The 14,262-nt window shown below is 47.1% G+C and overlaps 1 pseudogene; it reads left to right on the top strand.

Annotated features, from left to right (window-relative positions):
* Window positions 1-2,448: 2,448 nt before the first annotated feature.
* On the top strand, window positions 2,449-5,429 carry LOC109767294 (uncharacterized; annotated as a pseudogene).
* Window positions 5,430-14,262: the final 8,833 nt, after the last annotated feature.

The following is a 14,262-nucleotide window of genomic DNA, read 5'->3' as shown; positions in this document are numbered from 1 at the left end:
CCAAACCTCTCCTGCAAAAATGCAGTGCACGAACACGTGGGTATCCTGGGTTCGGCCAGCCTCGACGCTCAAGGTTGTCAGTCCTGTCACATAACAAACATCCTCAGTAGTCGCTAGCGTTTACTTAATCTTTGAGATGGCTCAAAAAGCACGAAGTCCTGTCTATCTAGTGGCATGTCACTCTTTTTCGTACTGATGAAGAAAGAGTCAATTACACCTACCGAATATATAGAGTGCATATCCGTTTAGAAGGAAAAACGGTTCTCGGTCCATTGGTTAAGCAGATGCGCATCCATGCTGCAGATCACGGGTTCAAAATCCATCTGCCACCATAACAGGCCACAAGCCCTATCTCCACCATTCAATGGCTGATAGTGGGTCCACGCATGGGGCGTGCCTAGTCAGCACTGTGTCAGTATACAAATGTGATTTGCACCGTATGTTTTTCTGAAAAGGGGCGCTTTATTACTTAAAAGATTTAAGCATTACACCCGGCCTCTGCGATTTACACCGTATATGCACGTCAAAGTCAAGTTATAGCACCACTTCAATGTATGCCGCAAGTTTTGCCACTAAAGTGTTTTTCACGCCAAGTTTTAGCACCAGTGTAACTGATTCATGAAGAAACCTACGTGGATTGTTTTGCGCCACAATCGCCTGGTCTTCTGCCTCCTCGTGCAGGGGGTTGTTAGAGATATCAGGTCTCTGCATACTACTGTCAAACATACATACTTACATATCGCGTGCGAGCGTGTGTGTAGGCTAGGGAGCCATGTTCAGGGAGTTAGTTTATTAGCCTAGCATTCTCTTGTTTGTAACCGTAGGCCTTATCTCTATATCTCCCTTACTTGATTCTCAAGATGTAATCTGAACAACTTGTATGCTTATCTCAGGGATAAGCCCCTACCTATATAGACACGTACATATCACCTTCAATGAGGTAAGACGCTTCAAGCAATCTTCACATGGTAATCAGAGCCTCCTTCTTCTATTACATCTAGCTCCACCATATCATCCCCATCACCGCTCGCAATGTCTTCTTCCTCTAGTGCTCCTCTGTCCAGCATCCATGGACAAGTTATGGAGAAGCTCACCAGGACGAACTACATCCTTTGGCGTGCACCGATCACGCCGCAACTCATCAACGCGGGTTTTTTCGGCTATGCCTGGAACCACCCTGGAGCCAAAGAAAAAAACCATCACCACGAGGAACAAGGAAGGAAAAGATGAAGTTGTCCCAAACCCTCTTCGTCACGCCTAGGTTAGGGAAGACTAGCAGGTACTTGTGCATCTACTGAACAACTTATTCCGAGAGGTTCTTGTTAAGGTCACCTCCATCCACAAGGCACATGAGCTTTGGATTGCACTCGCGAGCATGTTCTCGTCGCAGTTTCAATCACATGTGAACGACAACTACATCACCCTCTCCAACGCGTAGAAGGGAACCCATATTGTGGGTGTCTACTTTGCCTACATGCTCTCCCTCGCCGTCGAACTCGCTACTGCGGGAAAGCCGTTGGACGAGGACGAGGTGATCTCCTACATCATCGTCGGTCTTCACAAGGAATACCAGCCCCCCCCCCCCCCGGGTGTCGACTCTCGATGCCCGCACTAAGGCGGTCCCCTCGATGATCTCTTTGCTCAAATGAGTAATTTTGATCAAAGAGTGGAGATGTTTCATGGCTCGAGCAACACCGCCGATTTCAAATGTTTTGCGACGTGGTGGTGGTTCTTGCTACTGTTCCCCGCCGTGGAAAAAGGGCAAGAGCAGCGGCAACATCAGCACCAACAACCAGCGCTCCAGCGGTTGCCCCTCCTACACAAACAACAGCGGCCATCGCAATAGCTCCTCCAAGTCCTCACGGATGTTGTACATTGTCAGATCTACGACAAACCAAGCCCGCCAAAGATTGCTAGTACAGGTTTGAAGAAGATGATGGTGACTCTTCATAGGACGAGAAGGTGGCCGACGCCTGTGAAGGGTCATATGGAGTCAGCACGAATTGGTACGTTGACAGTGGCGCCACAAGCCACATCACTATTGGACTTGAAAATTTCACCAGGAAGGAGAAGTACCGCGGCCAAGATCAAGTCCACACTGCAAGCGGAGCAGGTATGAGGATTCAACATGTTGGTCAATCAGTTATGTGGAGTGGAGTGGAGTGGACTAGTTAGGGTTTGGTTCTAAGAGGATGGAGACAAATATATGTGGGGTCAAGATGGGCCAACATGGCTCCCGGCCCTCTGCATATCTGCCCCCTATTTGAGCTAAATATGAGAGGTGCCGATCAGTCCGGACATTTAAGGCCGGTGTGAGGTGTTCGGGTGGGTCTTTTTTTTTACCCGCCAATGACGGGCCGTCCACTTAAGCGTATAGGGGGTTTGGCGGTCCCCTCGATGATCTCTTTGCTCAAATGAGTAATTTTGATCAAAGAGTGGAGATGTTTCATGGCTCGAGCAACACCGCCGATTTCAAATCTTTTGCGACGTGGTGGTGGTTCTTGCTACTGTTCCCCGCCGTGGAAAAAGGGCAAGAGCGGCGGCAACATCAGCACCAACAACCAGCGCTCCAGCGGTTGCCCCTCCTACACAAACAACAGCGGCCATCGCAACAGCTCCTCCAAGTCCTCACGGATGTTGTACATTGTCAGATCTACGACAATTAAGCCTGCCAAAGATTGCTAGTACAGGTTTGAAGAAGATGATGGTGACTCTTCACAGGACGAGAAGGTGGCCGGCGCCTGTGAAGGGTCATATGGAGTCAGCAGGAATTGGTACGTTGACAGTGGCGCCACAAGCCACATCACTATTGGACTTGAAAATTTCACCAGGAAGGAGAAGTACCGCGGCAAAGATCAAGTCCACACTGCAAGCGGAGCAGGTATGAGGATTCAACATGTTGGTCAATCAGTTATGTGGAGTGGAGTGGAGTGGACTAGTTAGGGTTTGGTTCTAAGAGGATGGAGACAAATATATGTGGGATCAAGATGGGCCAACATGGCTCCCGGCCCTCTGCATATCTGCCCCCTATTTGAGCTAAATATGAAAGGCGCCGATCAGTCCGGACATTTAAGGCCGGTGTGAGGTGTTCGGGTGGGTCTTTTTTTTTACCCGCCAATGACGAGCCGTCCACTTAAGCGTATAGGGGGTTTGGGGCGCTCGGCTATAAATCCTTTAGTAGCTAAAGTAGTACTCCCTTCGTAAACTAATATAAGAATGTTTAGATAATTATCTTAGTTATCTAAACACTTTTATTTTAATTTACAGAGGGAGTACTAGAAAAGATGCTTGGCTATAGCAATTGGGGTCCGACCCGGACCGCCCTTGTCTTGTGCTAACCACTACTACTTGTACGTAGTCCCCAAAACCCTCGTTGCACGTAGCACCTGTCCTACGCGGTTCAGGAGAGTTGTGTAGAGTAGACCCGAACGCACGGATCGATCGCTCTGCCGCCGCCGCCATGATAGGACGCGGGAACGCAGCAACGCCGCCGGGATCGCACCACGGCCGCAGCAGGCCGCCGCCCCGCAAGTTCAAGTCGGTCCCGGAGGCCATCTCCACCGGGGACGGTGACGGCGGCACCGTCTTCCGCGTCGGCCCCATCATCGGCACCGGCTCCTTCGGGGAGATCTACCACGGCACGGACGCCGAGACCAAGGAGGAGGTCGCCATCAAGCTCGTGAGCCAGCCCCCTCCCTTCATCCTCTTCCTTGTGTTGTTCATTAATTTGCCACGCCTCCCTCGATGCACTCGTTGTTCAATTTTCTTGATTACAACTGCTCGCTTAATTTGCCACACTGCTGCTTGCATGCATCGATCTGTACGTCCCAGGAGTCTCTCAGGGCGAGGTTCCCCCAGCTGATCTACGAGGCCAAGGTCTACAGGAAACTCCAAGGACAAGGTAATTCTTCACCCATGATGCAATTGTGTTTGCTTAATTTTGTGTGCAATTGCATACATATAGAGAACATTAGTATAATTCTTTTTGTGCTTGTGCATACGCAGCCAGGATTCCAAATGTGAGGTGGTTCGGCGTCGAGGGGGACTACAGCGCCCTGGTGATGGACCTGTTAGGGGCCAACCTCCAGGAGCTCTTCGAGTCCTGCGACGCCAAGTTCTCCCTCAAGACCGTCCTCATGCTCGCTGACCAAATGGTACATACATACATTTGCTCTGCCATGCAATTAAGCTTTCAAATTTCATTGTTCATGTCTCTGAATCATGTGGCGATTTACTTTAGTTAACGCGCATCTTCTGTTTTTGTTTTGGTAGATTGACCGGGTCGAGTGCCTCCACGCCAACTCTTTCGTGCACAAGGACATCAAGCCGCAGAACTTCCTCATGGGCCGTGGCAAGAACGCCAATCTGGTACTATCATAGATCAATTACCAACTTGTCCTTCATAGACCATTGCATATTATTCCATTCTTCTCTTTGTATTTTCATGCATTGATCATTGCAAGCATGTATATATGTATGTTTACTTGTTTTCTACTAAGTTTTTCCGACATCTCTCTGCACGCAGGTTCATCTTATAGATTTCGGAATAGCGAGGAAGTACATGGAGACATCCAAACACGGCAGGCAGCACATCCCATACAGGTAAACATGTCATTTTTTTAACATTGATAATAATGAACAATAATGTGTTCTTAATTACCCATAAGACAACAGTTTGGAGCAAAACATATATATTAATTTCATGTTTTGTCTATATTTAACCAAATGCAGGGATAACATGATGGGCCTGCAAGGAACGCCGAGATACGCAAGCATAAACAACCATCTCGGAATCGGTAAGGGTTTATCTCATTCGATCTACACATGAATATGAACTCCTATATATTCTGCAAGAGCTCCTGGCCAAATTAAAGTCATCCAAAGTTGTTTCCCCTTGAAACTTCTCACACCTTTCGATCTGCCTTTCGGTTACGTACCAAAATCTGACACCCACCTTACAATTCCCCGCAGAGCAAAGCCGGAGGGATGACCTAGAATCCATCGGCTACATGCTGCTCTACTTCCTCCGAGGAAGGTCAGTCATCTCCAACTTAACCTCCTGCACTTAATCTCTACCATTCCCTCTCCCTGTAGTTAATCCACACTGCTAACTAACACATGGTGTTGTTGCTATATCTGTCCTCAGCCTCCCGTGGCAGGACGCGGACGCCGGGAACCACAGGGAGACACATGAAATGATCAAGGACATGAAGATGGCCACATCGCCCGAGGAGCTCTGCCGCGGGCATCCCGCCGAGTTCGCATCCTACCTCATCTACTGCCGCTCGCTGGGGTTCGAGGACGAGCCCAACTATGCGCATCTCAGGAAGCTGTTCAAAGACCTCTTTGTTCAACAGGGCTTCGAGTATGACTACGTTTATGACTGGATGGTTCCCCGGCATTATTACAAAGATGACTACCGGTACTGAGTTTTCTCTCTGGAGAGAGGAGGATGCGATGCCAAATTGAAAATTTGTACTAGTTGTGATTTTGTGGAGGAGCAATGTTCATTCCGCTAGCTGTTGCTAGCTAGGGAACTGAATTCTTTGTGGTTATTCATCTTGTCGAGTTTGTTTTATGATTTGGCTAGGCAGGGAAGATTTTGTTTATTTGAAGGGCCAGCTACCTGTAGAAACGTTAATTTCCGTAAATATATTCAATCACTACCAGAATACGATCTATGCCGACTGCCCCCATCGGCATAGATGGATGTATCCCAACGGCCCAGGTCAAGCCGTCAGCGTAGATAAGCCGGCGGCATATATCCATCTATGCCAATGGCCGCCGTCGGCATAGGTCAGCCGCCGGCATCGAATACTATATGCCTACGGTGGCCGTCGGCGAATATGTGGGCCCGGCTACCCGTGCGGAGCAGGTCGTTTGACGGCGTGAGGCTTACGCCGACGGGGCCTAACGGGGGCCGTCGGCATAGCCATGCCGACGTCATCGATCCGCGAGACCTCCACGTCATTGATCCGAGCCCCCCGCCGGTCCGTGGGGTGGCATAGATATGCCGACGGCCTTGCCGTCGGCATAGGCCTGGCCCATGGCCTTTGCCACGTCAATGATCCGCGAGATATGCCACATCATCGATCCAGGGCACTGGCGGTCCGTGGCCGCAGCTATGTCGGCATAGATTTCTATTAATTTTTTCTTCCATTTTTTTAACTAATTTGATTAACTTAAATGTGCGTTATTTAAAAAAACATACCTCGATTTTATATCGATTGCTGCCCCCCTCACGGGCGTCGCTCGCTGTCGCCGTGTCACGGAGGGGGAAACGGCCATGGGACGGCACAGAGGGAATCTTGGGGTGGGTTGGGCCGGGACGGTGTTCAGGGGTGTAGCTATGGGCTGGGCTATGACAACCCGGTGAAAAGGTCCACCGGTCAAACCCACTATGGCGAAAGTCAAAGGGCTAGACCGGCGGTCGTCCGTGTCAGGGTTAGACAGGACGGGGTACCTGGGGGGTAGCAATGCCGCCAGGTGTTGCGGTGGGCCCTCCTACGCTTGTGGAAGCGTGGTGGCAGGCGCAGTCACCCGGCATGCGGCTCCGGGGTGTGCCCCCCTCACAGGCGTCGCTGCCGCTGTGTCACGGAGGGGGGGGGGGAGCGGCCACGTCGGGACGACACAGAGGGAATCTTGGGGTGGGTTGGTGTTGGGGAACATAGTAATTTCAAAAAAATTCCTACGCACACGCAAGATCATGGTGATGCATAGCAACGAGAGGGGAGAGTGTCGTCCACGTACCCTCGTAGACCGTTAGGCGGAAGCGTTATGACAACGCGGTTGATGTAGTCGTACGTCTTCACGATCGACCGATCCTCAGTACCGAACGTACGACACCTCCGCGTTCAGCACACGTTCAGCTCGGTGACGTCCCGCGAACTCACGATCCAGTAGAGCTCGAGGGAGAGTTTCGTCAGCACGACGGCGTGATGACGATGTTGATGAAGCTACCGACGCAGGGCTTTGCCTAAGCACCGCTGCAATATGACCGAGGTGGATTATGGTGGAGGGGGGCACCGCACACGGCTGAGAGAGATCAATGATCAACTTGTGTGTCCTAGGGTGCCCCCTGGCCCCGTATATAAAGGAGCAAGGGGGGAGGCCGGCCGGCCCATGTAGGGCGCGCCAGGAGGAGGAGTCCTCCTCCTAGTAGGAGTAGGACTCCCCTCTTTCCTACTCCTACTAGGAGGGGGAAAGGAAGGGGAGAAGGAGAAGGAAAGGGGGGCGCCGCCCCCCTTCCTAGTCCAATCACTAGTAGAAAAAGGGCCTTTTGTCCCGGTTCTAGAGGGCCTTTAGTCCCGGTTTACTAAAGGTCCCCCCTTTAGTCCCGGCGGGACTAAAGGCCCTCCACGTGGCTATTGCCTGGAGGTCGGTACTAAAGGATCTTTTTTGATTTTTTTAATTGTTTTTGAATTTTTTTTGAATTTTTCCCCCATTTTCAAATTTTTGAATTATTTTAACCTCTAATCTCTAATCACCCCTCCTCACTGCTCAATTTAATCTCTAATCACCTCTCATCATTCCAAATCATCTAACTTCCTGGACGGTCACCCATCCTCCCACTCCCCCAGCCTGAGCACGCTTAACTTCCGGGTTCTATTCTCCCTCGTTTCCAAGTCTGCACTTGTTGTTTTTCTCACAATAGTAAGATGTCAATCCTATTAACCCTCAGGAGTTTAGCTTGAGCATGAAGTCACACATTTCACTATTTGAGTTTGAAACTATTGTTCTAAAAAACAATAATTATTTAGTAACACTAATATTTCTTGAATAAGTAGTTTGACCATTGTTTGACCATAGTTTGACCAGATTTGACCAAAATTCAAAAAAACTGGAATAATTATTTAGTAACACTAATATTCTTGAATAATTATTTAGTAACACTAATACTTCTTGAATAAGTAGTTTGACCATAGTTTGACCAGATTTAACGAAAATTAAAAAAACTGAAATTTGAGCATAACTTTTTTCCTTTTGGAATTTCAGGATTCTAAACATTTGCAAACAGGCCGTAGGCCGTCAAAATCGGATGCGGATTTTCGTGCTGAACATTTTGATATATTATACTTTTTTCTGATATCGTATGCAAAAGTTATAGCCGTTTTACATTTTCCCTACACTTTTTGCAAAACATGTTCAAATTCGGACCAGAGGGGGAGGGGGCGCGCGGCCTGCCCTGGCCGGCCCCTCTCTCTCTCCACTAGGGCCCAACAAGGCCCATTAACCCCCGGGGGGTTCCGGTAACCCCTCCGGCACTCCGGTAAAATCCCGATTTCACCCGAAACTCTTCCGACGTCCAAATATAGGCTTCCAATATATCAATCTTTATGTCTCGACCATTTCGAGACTCCTCGCCATGTCCGTGATCATATGCGGGACTCCAAACTACCTTCGGTACATCAAAACATATAAACTCATGATACCGATCATCACAGAACTTTAAGCGTGCGGACCCTACGGGTTCCAGAACTATGTAGACATGACCAAGACACGTCTCCGGTCAATAACCAATAGCAGAACCTGGAGGCTCATATTGGTTCCTACATATTCTACGAAGATCTTTATCGGTCAAACCGCATAACAATATACGTTGTTCCCTTTGTCATCGGTATGTTACTTGCCCGAGATTCGATCGTCGGTATCTCAATACCTAGCTCAATCTCGTTATCGGCAAGTCTCTTTACTCGTTCTGTAATGCATCATCCCGCAACTAACTCATTAGTCACATTGCTTGCAAGGCTTATAGTGATGTGCATTACCGAGAGGGCCGAGAGATACCTCTCCGACAATCGGAGTGACAAATCCTAATCTCGATCTATGCCAACTCAACAAGTACCATCGGAGACACCTGTAGAGCTCCTTTATAATCACCCAGTTACGTTGTGACGTTTGGTAGCACACAAAGTGTTCCTCCGGTAATCGGGAGTTGCATAATCTCATAGTCATAGGAACATGTATAAGTCATGAAGAAAGCAATAGCAGTAAACTAAACGATCAAATGCTAAGCTAACGGAATGGGTCAAGTCAATCAAATCATTCTCCTAATGACGTGATCCCGTTAATCAAATGACAACTCATGTCTATGGCTAGGAAACTCAACCATCTTTGATCAACGAGCTAGTCAAGTAGAGGCATACTAGTGACACTATGTTTGTCTATGTATTCACACATGTATTATGTTTCCGATTAATACAATTCTAGATGAATAATAAATATTTATCATGATATGATGAAATAAATATTAACTTTATTATTGCCTCTAGGGCATATTTCCTTCAGTCTCCCACTTGCACTAGAGTCAATAATCTAGATTATACAGTAATGATTCTAACACGCATGGAGTCTTGGTGCTGATCATGTTTTGCTCGTGGAAGAGGCTTAATCAACGGGTCTGCAACATTCAGATCCGTATGTATTTTGCAAATCTCTATGTCTCCCACCTGGACTTGATCCCGGATGGAATTGAAGCGTCCCTTAATTTGCTTGGTTCTCTTGTGAAATCTGGATTCCTTTGCCAAAGCAATTGCACCGGTATTGTCACAAAAGATTTTCATTAGACCCGATGCACTAGGTATGACACCTAGATCGGATATGAACTCCTTCATCCAGACTCCTTCATCTGCTGCTTCCGAAGCAGCTATGTACTCCGCTTCACACGTAGATCCCGCCACGACGCTTTGTTTAGAACTGCACCAACTGACAGCTCCATCGTTCAATGTAAACATGTACCCGGTTTGCGATTTAGAATCGTCCAGATCAGTGTCAAAGCTTGCATCGACGTAACCATTTACGACGAGCTCTTTGTCACCCCCATAAACGAGAAACATATCCTTAGTCCTTTTCAGGTATTTCAGGATGTTCTTGACCGCTGTCTTGTGATCCATTCCTGGATTACTTTGGTACCTCCCTGCTAAGCTAATAGCAAGGCACACATCAGGTCTGGTACACAGCATTGCATACATGATAGAGCCTATGGATGAAGCATAGGGAACACTTTTCATTTACTCTCTATCTTCTGCAGTGGTCTGGCATTGAGTCTGACTCAACTTCACACCTTGTAACACAGGCAAGAACCCTTTCTTTGCTTGATCCATTTTGAACTTTTTCAAAACTTTGTCAAGGTATGTGCTTTGTGAAAGTCCAATTAAGCGTCTTGATCTATCTCTATAGATCTTGATGCCCAATATGTAAGCAACTTCACCGAGCTCTTTCATTGAAAAACTCTTATTCAAGTATCCTTTTATGCTATCCAGAAATTCTATATCATTCCAATTAGCAATATGTCATCCACATATAATATTAGAAATGCTACAGAGCTCCCACTCACTTTCTTGTAAATACAGGCTTCCCCAAAAGTCTGTATAAAACCATATGCTTTGATCACACTATCAAAACGCTTATTCCAACTCCGAGAGGCTTGCACCGGTCCATAAATGGATCGCTGGAGCTTGCACACTTTGTTAGCTCCCTTTGGATCGACAAAACCTTCCGTTTGCGTCATATACAACTCTTCTTCCAGAAATCCATTCAGGAATGCAGTTTTGACATCCATTTGCCAAATTTCATAATCATAAAATGCGACAATTGCTAACATAATTCGGACAGACTTAAGCATCGCTACGGGTGAGAAAGTCTCATCGTAGTCAACTCCTTGAACTTGTCGAAAACCTTTCGCAACAAGTCGAGCTTTGTAGACAGTAACATTATCGTCAGCGTCAGTCTTCTTCTTGAAGATCCATTTATTCTCTATGGCTTGCCGATCATCGGGCAAGTCAACCAAAGTCCATACTTTGTTCTCATACATGGATCCCATCTCAGATTTCATGGCCTCAAGCCATTTTGCGGAATCTGGGCTCACCATCGCTTCTTCATAGTTCGTAGGTTCGCCTTGGTCAAGTAACATGACCTCCAGAATAGGATTACCATACCACTCTGGTGCGGATCTTACTCTGGTTGACCTACGAGGTTCGGTAGTAACTTGATCTGAAGTTTCATGATCAATATCATTAGTTTCTTCACTGATTGGTGTAGGTGTCACAGAAACCGGTTTCTGTGATGAACTACTTTCCAATGAGGGAGCAGGTACAATTACCTCATCAAGTTCTACTTTCCTCCCACTCACTTCTTTTGAGAGAAACTCCTTCTCTAGAAAGGATCCATTCTTAGCAACGAATGTCTTGCCTTTGGATCTGTGATAGAAGGTGTACCCAACAGTTTCCTTTGGGTATTCTATGAAGACACATTTCTCCGATTTGGGTTCGAGCTTATCAGGTTGAAGTTTTTTCACATAAGCATCGTAGCCCCAAACTTTAAGAAATGAGAACTTTGGTTTCTTGCCAAACTACAGTTCATAAGGCGTCGTCTCAACGGATTTTGATGGTGCCCTATTTAACGTGAATGCAGCCGTCTCTAAAGCATAACCCCAAAACTATAGTAGTAAATGAGTAAGAGACATCATAGATTGCACCATATCTAGTAAAGTACGATTACGACGTTCGGATACACCATTTCGCTGTGGTGTTCTGGGTGGCGTGAGTTGCGAAACTATTCCGCATTGTTTCAAATGTAGACCAAACTCGTAACTCAAATATTCTCCTCCACGATCAGATCGTAGAAACTTTATTTTCTTGTTACGATGATTTTCCACTTCACTCTAAAATTCTTTGAACTTTTCAAATGTTTCAGACTTATGTTTCATTAAGTAGATATGCCCATATCTGCTGAAATCATCTATGAAGGTGAGAAAATAACGATACCCGCCGCGAGCCTCAATATTCATTGGACCACATACATCAGTATGTATGATCTCCAACAAATCTGTTGCTCGCTCCATTGTTCCGGAGAACGGCGTTTTAGTCATCTTGCCCATGAGGCATGGTTTGCAAGTACCAAGTGATTCATAATCAAGTTGCACTATCTAAGCAAGAACCGTTCTTACCTACGCATCAAAACCACAATGATAGTTCGTCAAGTTAGTGTTGTTTTAACCTTCTCAAGGACCGGGCATAGCCACACTCGGTTCAACTAAAGTTGGAGAAACTGACACCCGCCAGCCACCTGTGTGCAAAGCACGTCGGTAGAACCAGTCTCGCGTAAGCGTATGCGTAATGTCGGTCCAGGCCGCTTCATCCAACAATACCGCCAAACCAAAGTATGACATGCTGGTAAGCAGTATGACTTGTATCGCCCACAACTCACTTGTGTTCTACTCGTGCATATAACATCTACGCATAAACCTGGCTCGGATGCCACTGTTGGGGAACGTAATAATTTCAAAAAAATTCCTACGCGCACATGCAGGATCATGGTGATGCATAGCAACGAGAGGGGAGAGTGTGTCCACGTACCCTCGTAGACCGAAAGCGGAAGCGTTAGCACAACGCGGTTGATGTAGTCGTACGTCTTCACGATCCGACCGATCCAAGTACCGAACGTACGGCACCTCCGAGTTCAGCACACGTTCAACTCGATGACGTTACGCGAACTCTGATCCAGCAGAGCTTCACGGGAGAGTTCCGCCAGCACGACGGTGTGATGACGGTGATGATGTTGCTACCGACGCAGGGCTTCGCCTAAGCACCGCTACGATATGACCGAGGTGGAATATGGTGGAGGGGGGCACCGTACACGGCTGGGAGAGATCAACAGATCAACTTGTGTGTCTAGAGGTGCCCCCTGCCCCCGTATATAAAGGACAAGGGGGAGGCCGGCCGGCCCTTGGGGCACGCCGAGGACGGGGGAGTCCTCCTCCTAGTAGGAGTAGGACTCCCCTTTCCTAGTCCAACTAGGAAGAGGGAAGGGGGAAGGAAAGAGAGGGAGAGGGAGAGGGAAAGAGGGGCCGCGCCCCCCTCCCCTAGTCCAATTCGGACTCCTCATGGGAGGAGGCGCGCCACCTCCTGGGCTGCTGCCCTCTCTCTCCCCTCAGGCCCACTAAGGCCCAATACTTCCCCGGGGGGTTCCGGTAACCCCTCCGGCACTCCGGTTTTCTCCGAAATCACCCGGAACACTTTTGGTGTCCGAATATAGTCGTACAATATATCGATCTTTACGTCTCGACCATCTCGAGACTCCTCGTCATGTCCATGGTCATATCCGGGACTCCGAACTACCTTCGGTACAACAAAACACAAAAATCATAATACCGATCGTCACCGAACTTTAAGCGTGCGGACCCAACGGGTTCGAGAACTATGTAGACATGACCGAGACAAGTCTCCGGTCAATAACCAATAGCGGAACCTGGATGCTCATATTGGCTCCCACATATTCTACGAAGATCTTTATCGGTCAAACCGCATAACAACATACGTTGTTCCCTTTGTCATCGGTATGTTACTTGCCCGAGGTTCGATCGTCGGTATCTCAATACCTAGTTCAATCTCGTTACCGGCAAGTCTCTTTACTCATTCTGTAATACATCATCCCGCAACTAACTCATTAGTTACAATGCTTGCAAGGCTTATAGTGATGTGTATTACTGAGTGGGCCCAAAGATACCTTTCCGACAATCGGAGTGACAAATCCTAATATCGAAATACGCCAACTCAACAAGTACCTTCGGAGACACCTGTAGAGCACCTTTATAATCACCCAGTTACGTTGTGATGTTTGGTAGCACACAAAGTGTTCCTCCGGTAAATGGGAGTTGCATAATCTCATAGTCATAGTAACATGTATAAGTCATGAAGAAAGCAATAGCAACATACTAAACGATCAAGTGCTAAGCTAACGGAATGGGTCAAGTCAATCACATCATTCTCCTAATGATGTGATCCCGTTAATAAAATGACAACTCATGTCTATGGCTCGGAAACATAACCATCTTTGATCAACGAGCTAGTCAAGTAGAGGCATACTAGTGACACTCTGTTTGTCTATGTATTCACACATGTATCATGTTTCCGATTAATACAATTCTAGCATGAATAATAAACATTTATCATGATATAAGGAAATAAATAATAACTTTATTATTGCCTCTAGGGCATATTTCCTTCAATATGATTAATGGAACTTTAATTTATCATGAACTTAGTACCTGATAGTATTTTGCTTGTCTATGTTGTTGTAGATAGATGGCCCGTGCTGTTGTTCCATTAAATTTTAATGCGTTCCTTGAGAAAGCAAAGTTGAAAGATGATGGTAGCAATTACATGGACTGGGTCCGTAACTTGAGGATTATCCTCATTGCTGCACAGAAGAATTATGTCCTGGAAGCACCGCTGAGTGCCAGGCCTGCTGCAGATGCAACTG

The sequence above is a fragment of the Aegilops tauschii genome, chromosome 1, assembly GCF_002575655.3.
Source record: "Aegilops tauschii subsp. strangulata cultivar AL8/78 chromosome 1, Aet v6.0, whole genome shotgun sequence".
NCBI lineage: Eukaryota > Viridiplantae > Streptophyta > Magnoliopsida > Poales > Poaceae > Aegilops > Aegilops tauschii.
This window is presented reverse-complemented; position numbering and strand designations above follow the sequence as displayed.